The sequence below is a fragment of the Oncorhynchus clarkii genome, chromosome 26 (genome assembly GCF_045791955.1).
Source record: "Oncorhynchus clarkii lewisi isolate Uvic-CL-2024 chromosome 26, UVic_Ocla_1.0, whole genome shotgun sequence".
Taxonomy (NCBI): Eukaryota; Metazoa; Chordata; class Actinopteri; order Salmoniformes; family Salmonidae; genus Oncorhynchus; species Oncorhynchus clarkii.
This window is the reverse complement of record NC_092172.1, coordinates 8,552,333-8,565,606: the sequence shown is the minus strand read 5'-3', so window position 1 is coordinate 8,565,606 and position 13,274 is coordinate 8,552,333. Positions and strand designations below refer to the sequence as shown.

The 13,274-nt window shown below is 43.4% G+C and overlaps 1 protein-coding gene across 2 annotated transcripts in view; it reads left to right on the top strand.

Moving 5' to 3' along the window:
• Positions 1 to 13,274, top strand: part of LOC139384752 (protein BEAN1-like) — a 52,596-nt gene that overhangs the window by 36,560 nt on the left and 2,762 nt on the right. The gene's annotated exons all lie outside the window — the stretch shown is intronic.

Genomic DNA, 13,274 nt, shown 5'->3' with positions numbered 1-13,274 from the left:
TTAGCTAATGAGAGCATGAAACCCTCCAAACTGAAAAGGCATCTGGACACCAAGCATCCAAGTCACAAAGATAAGACAAGCTGACTTTTTTTTATTTTTAAGAAAATGTCAATATCTGGTGTCCTCACAAGATTCATTGAAGAACATATTCACCATTCAAGAAAAGACACTTTGCGCATCATGCCTTGTGGCCCAGCGCATTGCTAAGTGCAAAAAAAAGCCCACACCAGCGCAGAGGATCTCGTGCTCCCTGCTGCGATTGATATGTGCACTGAAATATCGGGAGAGTCAACCCGCCAACAAACTTAAAACTATACCCCTATCCAATGACACCATGAGGAGGAGAATCCAGGACATGAGGACATGAGGACACGCAGCTTGATGAATCAACAGGTGTGGCTCACCATACAATTCTAATGGTCTATGTCAGACACGTCTGGGATAGTAACTTCGAGGAGCTGTTCCTTTTTAGTGCTGATTTGCCCACCTCCACCACTGCAGAGGCTGTCTTTAACACAATGGATATGCACCTGGGCTCCGTGGGACTGGCCTGGGACGGGTGCGTCAGTGTGACAACTGATGGGGCAGCTGCCATGACGGGAAAGCACTTCGGGGTATTGAAGCGGATCCTGGAGAGAGCACCGAGTGCGGCGTGGAACTACTGCTTCCTACACAGGGAGGCATTGGCAGCGAAGGACATGGTGCCCGACAATGTAGTGCACCCCACTCCTGAACTGGTCTCCTAATTCAATTCTCTTGAATTTACATGTTTCCTCAGTTAATATGGCTATGTAATGGCTTTCTTTAATACCATAATAGTAGACCCGTGCGACAGAGTCTATTTTGCAAGTGAAGCCTGCCCAAGAAGGCAGCTGCAACACAACATTACAAAATGTAATCATCAGCAGTCCATCATATTGGGTCGCGACTCAATTGTCATTGTCAAATTTGGGTCCCCGGTCAAAACCAGTCGAGACCCACTGTGCTAAATGATACTGTATATATTATAACTTTGCTGTAAGCCATGCTCACCTTAATAGCAGCAAACAGTTGTGGGGACTGGGGATCGTGCTGGAAGATTCCTTTGAAAGTCTTTTTAGTTTCAAATTGCCAAGATGGCTGTCCTCTACCCTGCTGGTGTAGTCTTTGAGGACATACAGTAAGGAGACAGAAAGAGTAGGAGCGCTCAGAGAAAGAGAGGAAGAGAAAGAGAGGGATAAGAAGACTCCATTTTACACACCAGCCTTACAATTCAGTTCTCCTGCACGCTTGCTGAGTTAGGTCAGGCCTCGGCAACCTCTCTGAGGTTGAGTTGAACCATGCCGTTGTGTCAAGTCGTTCATTAGAGCATTGTTGCACAGCTCAACTCTTTCATGGCTGGGTGCTCCGCCTCACACTCTAAACTCTCCGCCCGGCGCCCAGCCTGCTTCGCTCCCTGAACAAGCCTCTGGTGCTGCTGGTAAATGCCACTGCTTTGCAGTGAAAGACAGCCTGGTGTGTTTGATCTAAATGGCAGCCCAGCTAATTGGCGTCTTTAATAATTCAGCCGTATTCCTCTCTCTTGCAGTTTGGTCTGCCATCCTTTCTAAAGACACTTATGAAGTGATGATGCCAGCTGACAAAAGAAAGTTGATAAGCTGACAAAAGAAAGTTGATAAGCTGACAAAATAAAGTTGATAAGCTGACAAAAGAAAGTTGATAAGCTGACAAAAGAAAGTTGATAAGCTGACAAAAGAAAGTTGATAAGCTGACAAAAGAAAGTTGATAAGCTGATAAAAACTCCACAAATGTCTTGTTAACAACTATAGTTTTGGCAACTATAGCTTTGTGCACGACACAAGTAATTTTTCCAACAATTGTTTACAGACAGATTATTTCACTTATAATTCACTGTATCACAATTCCAGTTGGTCAGAAGCTTCCTTTCACTAAGTTGACTGTGCCTTTAAACAGCTTGGAAAATGCCAGAAAATGATGTCATGGCTTTAGAAGCCTCTGATTGGCTAATTGACATCATTTTAGTCAATTGGAGGTGTACCTGTGGATGTATTTCAAAGCCTACCTTCAAACTCAGTGCTTCTTTGCTTGACATCATGGGAAAATCAAAAGAAATCAGCCAAGACCTCAGAAAAAAATTGTAGCCCTCCACAAGTCTGGTTCATCCTTGGGAATATTTTCCAAACGCCTGAAGGTACCACATTCATCGGTACAAACAATAGTACGCATGTATAAACACCATGGGACCACGCAGCCATCATACCGCTCAGGAAGGAGACGCATTCTGTCTCCTAGAGATGAACGTACTTTGGTTTGAAAAGTGCAAATCAATCCCAGAACAATAGTTAAGAACCGTGTGAAGATGCTGGAGGAAACAGTTACAAAAGTATCTATATCCACAGTAAAACGAGTCCTATATCATCATAACCTGAAATGACGCTCAGCAAGGAAGAAGCCACTGCTCCAAAACTGCCATGAAAAAGCCAGACTACGGTTTGCAGCTGCACATGGGGACAGAGATTGTCTTTTTGGAGAAATGTCCTCTGGTCTGATGGAACAAAAAAGGAACTGTTTGGTCATAATGACCATCGTTATGTTTGGAGGAAAAAGGGGGCGGCATGCAAGCCGAAGAACACCATCCCAACCGTGAAGCACGGAGGTGGCAGTTGTGGGGGTGCTTTGCTGCAGGAGGGACTGGTGCACTTCACAAAGTAGATGGCATAACGAAGAAGGAAAATTATGTGGATATATTGAAGCAACATCTCAAGACATCAGCCAGGAAGTTGAAGCTTGGTCGCAAATGGGTCTTCCAAATGGACAATGACCCCAAGCATACTTCCAAAGTTGTGGCAAAATGGTTTAAGGACAACAAAGTCAAGGTATTGACCTCAATCCTATAGAAAATGTGTGGGCAGAACTGAAAATATGTGTGTGAGCAAGGAGTCCTACAAACCTGACTCAGTTACACCAGCTCTGTCAGGAGTAATAGGCTAAAATTCACCCAACTTATTGTGGGAAGCTGTGGAAGGTTACCTGAAACTTTTGCCCCAAGTGAAACTATTTTAAGGCAATGCTACCAATTGAGTGTATGTAAACGTCTGACCCACTGAGAGTGTGATGAAAGAAAAATAAAGCTGAAATAAATCATTCTCTTGTAACGGTTTTCTTCTATCTCCTCCTCTGATGAAGAGGTAGAACAAGGATCGGACCAAAATGCAGCGTGTAGATTTCGATCCATGTTTTAATAAACAAACGTAAAACACGAATCAAATACAAACACTACAAAAAATAAAGAACGTAACGAAAACCTAAACAGCCTATCTGGTGAAAACACATAGACAAGAACAATCACCCACCAACACACAGTGAAACCCAGGCTACCTAAATATGGTTCCCAATCAGAGACAATGACGAACACCTGCCTCTGATTGAGAACCATATCAGGCCGAACATAGAACTAGACAAACTAGACATGTAACATAGAATGCCCACTCAGATCACACCCTGACCAACCAAAACATAGAAACATACAAAGTAAACTATGGTCAGGGTGTGACATCTCTCTACTATTATTTTGACATTTCACATTCTTAAAATAAAGTGGTGATCCTAACTGACCTAAAACAGAGATTTTTTACTAGGATTAAATGTCAGGAATTGTGAAAAACTGAGTTTAAATGCATTTGGCTAAGGTGTATGTAAACTTCCGACTCCAACTGTACATGAACGCAGCTGCCACTTCATTAAAGCCATTAGATGCACTTTAATACGGGTGACAGTTTTAGTGCTCATCACTGCATTCGCTCCCAGAAAGTTGGTTGGCTCTTGATGTCACGTAGGTTGATGCATTGCTATGTTTTCATGTATAAAGCCCTTTTACAAAAACTCCCACTGTACCTAACATGATTACTAAACTTTAGACACCCGGTCTCCGGGATGGTTAACTCTGGAAATTCCTTCGGACTCTACTGAGTTAGATATGTCAGCTTTTAGTTTTCTTGCACCTTATTTGTTGAACAATCTTCAAAATGTTCTTTAAATGGGATGTTTTGGTGCCTCTGGGGCAATTCAGAAAGCTGATTGAGGGCCTTATTACTGATGACTTTTCTTTCTTTCTTTCTGCTTGCATTTTGTATTTATGTTTTGATGTGTGTATTTTCTGTCATTTCTGTAATTCAGGGCCCATCTGTAAAAGAGACCTTGGTCTCCCTGATAAAATAAGGATAAAATAAAAATCAAAGAAATAAAAAGTTGTTTCCTCACAGAGAGGGTAGGCTACGAAGCAGTTCTTTATTCCCTGTTTAGGTTCAGTGTGCTAGAGTCTAGTTAATGCACTATTTCCTCACTGTGATTGGATTACATAGGAGGAGGAGGAGGCTTAATCCTGACAGTCTTCTAAACCTCCACTGGCTCAATCTGCAGGTCTAGACATCCTGCCAGCCTCCACCACATCATCTCCACTCTGATCCCTGGCTGACACTACACCTGCTTACTGACTACTAGTCTGTGATTACATCCTAGACAGCTCCTGATGATTTCACTATCTATTTCACTACCCCATATATTTCAGAATGAAGCTAGAAAACTAACCTGAGAGGAAATGCAACCTTTTTGTGACTAGATGGACTAACAACTCTGTGGGTTTGGTTTGAAGATGAGATAAGATAATTAGGTGGGTGCTTACATTTGTTCTATTTCACTTTTTTTTTGCAAATCACACTGAGACACCCTCAGAGAGTGGGGTCAGAGCACAGGCTAGTCATTATTGATGGCAAGTGCCTTGCTCAAGGACACGTCGACAGATTTTTCACCTAGTCGGCTCAGGGATTTGACCCAGCGACCTTTCGGTTACTGGCCCAATGCTCTTAACTGCTAGACTACCTGCCGCCCAGGATTCCAGGGTTGTGTGTGTGTGTGTGTGTGTGTGTGTGTGTGTGTGTGTGTGTGTGTGTGTGTGTGTGTGTGTGTGTGTGTGTGTGTGTGTGTGTGTGTGTGTGTGTGTGTGTGTGTGTGTGTGTGTGTGTGTGTGTGCGCGCGTGTGTGCGCACACGCCTGCGTGAATGTGTGCTCGAGCGTGCTTGTTTGTTTATCCGGCTCAATTCTGCCTGCTTGCCCTTCAAGGTTTGTTTCACAGAGTCACAATGTTATTTACATTTATATGACAGTTCCATTAGTGCGGCGGGCCCTGTGTAAGGCCCTGTGAGGGGCCTCTAAAGAGGGTGAAATTACCTCTCCCTCCAGAGGAGCCATCTGAAACATCGGGCCCATTCCTGTTCAACAACAAATTATGAAAAATATGGAATATTACTGCCACAGACAGGGCTATTAATGTCACTGAATAGTGTGTAATTCAGTTTGGCGATATATCAATCTGCTCAATTTCTGTATAGATAGTAATGTCCTACCTCATTTATTCACTGGCCTTTTCCATCAGATAAACCTGTAGGTTACATACAGTATGCAAACGTAGGCTAAAGCCCCATTTATAACTGGTTCTAACATGCGCCTTTTGTCCTGATCTTGTCCACATTCTTATTGTGCCCACATTGTTTTGACAGGTGTAGACGATTACCTACTCCGGAGGTAGTCAGGCACGCGTTGTGTCTGGATATCTTAGTGTAGACGGATCCGGACAGTGAAACCATTTAAATCATCACTATCCTGTTTCTGAAATCATCAGTCAGGTGGCAACATTGACTTCTGACATCAATATGTGTCTTAAAATCAATAAGTAAATCAATATATATATATCTATGTATAATTTGCATACAGGGAGAGACCAAGAAATCTGGTCAGAATGTGGACACAGTGGATGGATAAGAGACATTTAAACACCACGTGTAAATGTATATCTGAAGATGTGGGCACAATCAGAATGTGGACAAGATCAGGACGCAGGATGCATGTTAGCGCCAGGTATAAACAAGGCTTACAAGAGAGTGGGCACGAGTGAGAGAAAGAGGAGGTTTAGCCAATCGTGTCTCTTAACATGTCCAGTCGTGTTTCTTAACAGTCTTTGTTCTGCTCTAAATACCAACACCTGATTGTTGATAGTCAGAGCTTGTCCTTTAATGAGACAGACATGCTAATGATCAACAGATTGTCAAAAACAGTGTTGATCTTTGCAGTGTCACAGCTACAGCTAAGAAAGTCCTATGCTAACACAACGTATTTGATGTTAAGACCGGACTGGATAACTAGCTTCTAATTGGCAAGTAGTGCTTGTGTTTTCAAGCCTTTAGAGAGCTGGTGTTATTATCGGTTTGGATGTTAGGCTCCACTGTTAGATGGGGTTAGTGGTGGTGCTGGTGGTGGGCTTGGTTGTTGGTGCTGAACAAGCCACTCTGTCAATGCCTCAGCCTCTCATAGCCTCCATCAATCTCTGCTACGCTGTGGAGGGAGGGAAATCACTCCTCATAATAACAGAGGCACGATTCGTGTCTGAGACCTAATGTGCTTTTATCACTCCCAAACTACGCCTTCTCAAGCTACGTCTTCTTCGCTGCTGTTCCAATTCATGTAGGAAACATCAACCACACCACAGGGATGTTTTCTTATGCCTGAATTTAGGCTAAGATGTGTCATAGATTGAGGTAGATTTAGATCAGGAAGAATATCCCGTGCAAAATAGAAATATCTAAATCTGTTGGCCGAGGACCAGTGCATTGGAGAGGATAAAAGAGAGAGTATGTTTTGCAGTGTACATTGTGTGCATAGTCAGGGATAGGAGGCAGCAGGGTGGAGTGGATGGATGGAGGGAAAGGCATGTGATGCTGGGCAGTGCTGCCATTGCCACAGATGGCTCAGGGAAACTACAGAGCTTACACCACCTAGATCAGCAGCTCACCTGTGGAGCCTGTGAAGGGACTTGCTTCCGCAGAGGGAGAACTGGGCACATCCCAACACAAACACACACACACACCACACTGTTGTTATTTACATAGAGTACCAGTCAAAAGTTTGGACACACCTACTCATTCCAGGCATTTTCCTTATTTTTCCTATTTTCTACATTGTAGAATAATCGTGAAGACATCAAAACTAGGAAATAGCACATATGGAATCATGTAGTAACCAAAAAAATGTTAAACAAATATTTAGTAGCCACCCCTTGCCTTGATGACAGCTTTGCACACTTGGCATTCTCTCAACCACCTTCATGAGGTAGTCACCTGGAATGCATTTCAATGAACAGGTGTGCCTTGTTCAAAGTTCATTTGTGGAATTTCTTTCCTTCTTAATCCGTTTAAGACAATCAGTTGTATTATGACAAGGTAGGGGTGGTATACAGAAGATAGCCCTATTTGGTAAAAGACCAAATAGTCCATACTAAGGGAAGAACAGCTCAAATAAGCAAAGAGAAAAGACAGCCTATCATTACTTTAAGACATAAAGGTCAGTCAATGAGGAACATTTCAAGAACTTTGCAGTCGCAAAAACCATCAAGCGCTATGATGAAACTGGCTCTCATTTGGACCACCACAGGAAAGGAAGACCAAGGGTTACATCTGCTGCATAGGATAAGTGCATTAGAGTTACCAGCTTCAGAAATCGTCAATTAACTGCACCTCAGATTGCAGCCCAAATAAATAATTCACAGAGTTCAAGTAACAGACACATCTCAACATCAACTGTTCAGAGGAGACTGCGTGAATCAGGCCTTCATGGTCGAATTGCTGTAAAGAAACCACTACTAAAGGACACCAATAAGAAGAAGAGACTTGCTTAGGCCAAGAAACACGAGCAATGGACATTAGACCGGTGGAAAACTGTCCTTTGGTCTGATGAGTCCAAATGTGAGATTTTTGGTTCCAACCAGTGTCTTTGTGAGTTGGTGAACAGATGATCTCCGCATGTGTGGTTCCCACCGTGAAGCATGGAGGAGGAGGTGTGATGGTGTAGGGGTGCTTTGCTGGTGACACTGTCAGTGATTTATTTAGAATGAAAGGCACACTTAACCAGCATTGGCTTCCACAGCATTCTGCAGCGATAACCCATCCCATCTGGTTTGCCTTTATCATTTGTTTTTCAACAGGACAATGACCCAAAACAAACCTCTGGGCTGTGTAAGGTCTATTGGACCAAAAAGGAGAGTGATGGAGTGCTGCATCAGATGACCTGGCCTCCACAATCACCCAATTATGATGGTTTGGGATGCGTTGGACCGCAGAGTGAAGGAAAAGCAGCCAACAAGTGTTCAGCATATGTGGGAGCTCCTTCAAGACTGTTAGAAAAGCATTCCTGGTGACTACGTCATGAAGCTGGTTGAGAGAATGCCAAGAGTGTGCAAAGCTGTCATCAAGCCCAAGGGTGGCTACTTTAAAGAATCAAAAATATTTGTTTAACATTTTTTGGGTTTCTACATGATTCCATGTGTTATTTCATAGTTTTGATGTCTTCACCATTATTATACAATGTAGAAAATAGTAAAAAATAAAGAAAGGCCCTTGAATGAGTAGGTGTGTCCAAACTTTTGACTGGTACTGTATACACTGAGTATACAACACATTAAGAACACCTTCCTAATATTGAGTTGCACCTCACACCCCCTTTTGCCCTCAGAACAGCCTCAATTCGTCAGAGCATGGACTCTACAAGGTGTCGAAAGCGTTCCACAGGGTTGCTGGCGCATGTTGACTCTAACACTTCCCAAAGTTGTGTCAAGTTGGCTGGATGTCCTTTGGATGGTGGACCATTCTTGATACACACGGGAAACTGTTTTGCGTGAAAAACCCAGCAGCATTGCAGTTCTCGACACAAACCAGTGTGCCTGGCACATACTACCATACCCGGGTGAAAGGTACTTAAATCTTTTGTCTGGCCCATTCACCCTCTGAGTGGCACACATACACTATATATGTCTCAATTGTCTCAAGGCTTAAAATTCCTTCTTTAACCCGTCTCCTCCCCTTCATCTATACTAATTGAAGTGTATTTAACAAGTGGCTTCAATAAGGGATCATAGCTTTCACCTGGATTCACCTGGTCGTGGAAAGAGCAGGTGTTCTTAATGTTTTGTAAACTGAGTGTATACTAATCTAAACACACACACATGCATTCACTCACACGCACAAACTCACACCAACATCTGCAGGTATATGCACAATAATGTATGCACAGCACATTCATAACCACACACTGTTGCTCTTGTACGTAGCTCTACAGGCAATGGGCGTCTGATAGTGCCAGGGAGCTGAAAAAATGAGCTCCCTGTGCCAGCCCCGCAGTGCAGTGGACAGACCGGGCCATATGCTCCAGTCAGTGCTGTCATCTCTCCAGAGCTACAGGCCAGAAGCCAGAGGTCCTCCCTCGAGTGACCCACACCTCTCCTTGGGCTTTGGAGTAGTACCTTGTATACCTTTAAAGATTTACAGTATATAGTATTGCGCTTTACTTCCAACTTTTGGACCGCCTAATGCGCCTGAATTCATGTATCATAGTTGTGAATGCCTCTCTAGGCGTTGGAAAGTAACACATTCTGTGTCATATGCACCACAGATGTTTCTGGAAGAAGTCCCATGGTTCTCCATACTGTAGTTTCATCCTATGACTAATTAAGCCAAGATGACAAATTATACTACTGTGCTCAGGGAAATGAATGTGTATGCAAACATACATTTACCTCATTTAGCAGAGAAACTTACAGGAGCAATTAGGGTTAAATGCCTGGCTCAAGGGCACATCGGCAGATTTTCACTTAGTCAGCTCAGGGATTCAAACCAGTGCCCTTTCGATTACTGGGCCAATGCTCTTCACCGCTAGGCTACCTACCACCCCATAAAGCATGTTGATGATTAAAAACAGCAGTAGACTGCAGGCAGGATTGATTAGACAATCTAAACAGGGCTAGGCTGTAGAGGTGTTATATCTGCCTTTGCTAGCTAATAATTCATCCTTTTTAGGATGCAACACCTTGTGTTAGCATCCTAGGGGACTTATAGTTCCCATAAAAGGGGGGGGGGGGGGGGGACTGCAACGTGAAAAATATTCTCACCGGAATCAGAGGGGGGATTCTCAGCTTGGTGAAACGCTCATGAAACCCTGGCATGAAAACAGCTAAGCCCGCAGGTGTCCACAGCGCTGCCATACCTGGCAAACTCTCAACAAATGTCTGTATCAGCGTGTTTATTTAGAGAGAAAAGTCCTATTTTCAGTGTTTATGTGGAGCTGGTAGTTTGTTGCACCCTTGAAGGGATTAATAACATTGCTGAGCTGTGTGATGAATATCAGACACACGTACACAAACACACACACAGACACAGACACACACACACACACACACAGACACTTCTGTAAGCTGAGACTCTCACCCTCTTTCCTGGATCAGCATGGTCATAATTTATTCATGAAAACGAGTAGGGGGAAAAAACTGCTGAAAGTAACCGGGGCAACAGCTGATAACTTGATATTCCTTCTGACTGGAGCTGACTAACAGTATGGGTTAGAAAGGTTGAGAGATATGTGGGTGTTATGTACAGTATTTAGTGCAGCGTTTGCCAAAGTAGGGGTCGCGAACTCATGTGGAGTTGCCTGATTTGAACATCTGGTAGCCATTATATGCGGTTGTAATAAACGGAGCGGTTTCTGTTTTCTTCCTACAAATGTCGCCCTATCTTTTGAACGGTTTAAACAACAAAAATATTATGACCCCATCACTGAACAATAAGATTATCAGGAACACATACAGGCCTTCTGTTTCCCTCTACGATGCCCACAAGCTACGCAGGACTCATTAGAACAGAGTGGACAAGACCAGGCACTAAATCAGACAAGGGTGGAAAAAAACATCATTAATGGTTATGTTCTTTTCTACACAGAAGTTTATACAAAATGATTGCCTGATGATCTTCTGAACTTCTCAATAATTTTTTTGACGCATTTTAGTCACTTCAAACTATACTTTCTTCAGATTGAAATAGTGTCATAAATACTGTCGGACTGATTTATAATAGACTGTCTAATTATAAAAGTTAACATTTGCCGTTGATTCCATCACTTTTTTTTTACATGATGGGGTCGCAAAACATTGTTTATGTCAAAATAGGGTCAAAGACCCCAAAATGTTTGGGAACTCCTGATTCCGTGCTTTTGAAGGGCCCCAGTGCCCGACAGTGATTACTAGCTAAACAAATCCTTCTCTACCCACAACATCCGGATAATTCAAGTAGTCAGGTGACCCCTGGTGAGTTCTGATACTGCCCAGCTGTCTGCACAGCTATAGCCAATGATGCATAAGAGTGTGGAATACAATCTACTCAATAACAGCACGTAACCAGAAGGAATTTGAACGAATAAGATAATGCAATGTTTACCAATAAGAAGTGGGGCATCATCCTCCTCTTCTACTCTTATAAGAAAGTATCTGAGATAAGAAAATAAAGTAATTGAGAGATTCTGTATGCATCACCACTGACTGCCAGTCGTGTCATCACCTCTCAATAGTAAGTTGGCGTTTCTGTGCCCACTGCTTTGACTTTGCTGTGTTGTGCAGTCATTACATAACCGAGCAATGCTACAGCATTGAGCGTTGCACGCACAGAGCCAGAGGGCGGAAAGGAGTGCATGTTTTCTTTTGTTTCTTTGGTTACACAGTTACAAAGTATCGCTCACCTTTTTTACAAAGTATCTCAGATCGCGCTCACCTTTTTAATCAAAAATCGTCGATCCAAGTAGAATAAGAGGGGAAAGGGGGAAAAGTTTTAGTATACAGTCAATGTTGTCCGTCAGGTTTCACTCTGGATTTGTACTGCTATATGGCAAATTAATGGCCCACTGTAGTCTTGCATAGAAAATGCCCTTATGAACCATTTTTGCACTAGAGCACCGGCTAATGGCAAGTCCTGTTTTTGTCTGTAACCCCGGATCATGTGAAATGTCTCTGTCCTGCTGTGTTCTGGGGACATTAAGTCTGTCTGAATGAGCCAGAGCGCGGCTGGAGTCTAAAATAGCTCTGCACGCAGGCATACAGGCAGCCCTCTGCAGCACAGTGATGGAGGGTGGAGGGAGCAGAGGCCGGGGAGTTAGTCAGCTGCACGGCTCATTTGAAATCAAGCAGTCATTACTGAGACTCCTGAACGGCATCTTTTACTGTCCCACTGAGCACAGAGCACCACCCGAGGAGAGGACCCGCTACCTGACTCTGTATGAGCCTCTATGAGGAGCAGATACCCGACTGTATGAGTCTCTATGAGGAGCAGATACCTGACTGTATGAGTCTCTATCAGGAGCAGATATCTGACTGTATGAGTCTCTATGAGGAGCAGATACCTGACTGTATGAGTCTCTATGAGGAGCAGATACCTGACTGTATGAGTCTCTATGAGGAGAAGATACCTGACTATGAGAGTAGCTCACATACTTTAATTTACCTCAAACCCATTTGAAACCCTCCAGAATAATGTTTAGAACAGAATGGGGTAATGTGATGGCAGAAAATATACACTGAGTGTACAAAACATTAGGAATAGCTCCCTAATATTGAGTTGCACCCCCTTTTGCCCTCAGAACAGCCTCAATTCGTCTGGGCATGGACTCTATAAGGTGTCGAAAGTGTTCCCCAGGGATGCTGGGCCATGTTCAGTCCAATGCTTCTGACAGTTGTGTCAAGTTGGCTGTATGCCCTTTGGGTGGAGGACCATTCTTGATACACACGGGAAACTGTTGAGCATTAAGAACCCAGCAGCATTGCAGTTCTTGGCACACTCAAACCGGTGCACCTGGCACCTACTATCATAGCCTGTTCAAAGGCACTTAAATATTTTGTCTTTCCCATTCACTCTCTGAATGGCACACACACACAATCCATGTCTCAATTGTCTCACAGCTTAAAAAAATCCTTCTTTAACCCGTCTCCTCCCCTTCATCTACACTGATTGAAGTAGATTTAACAGGTGACATCAATAAGGGATCATAGTTTTCACCTGGATTCACCCAGTCAGTCTATGTCGTGGAAAGAGCAGGTGTCCTTAATGTTTTGTACACTCAGTGTATACCTAATACACTTTATACCAGGCCTCATCTGATATATGAGAGCCATTGTGAATGTTCCTACTGTTCCATTTAGCTAAACCTGCTACTGAAAATGTTGTTTTCCCAGCCCTGTGCAGAGGACGTGGAACTCTCGTCCAGTCTATCATTAATTTACATCATCATTTACTCCGGCTCGCAATGCCTTCTCTCCTCATTAAATCTCTCAGTGTATCGCCCGGCCCAGCCCGGAGGTGACAGGCTTAAGTAATCCACAGCCACAGTGCCATTTGCCTTGCTTCCTCACACCC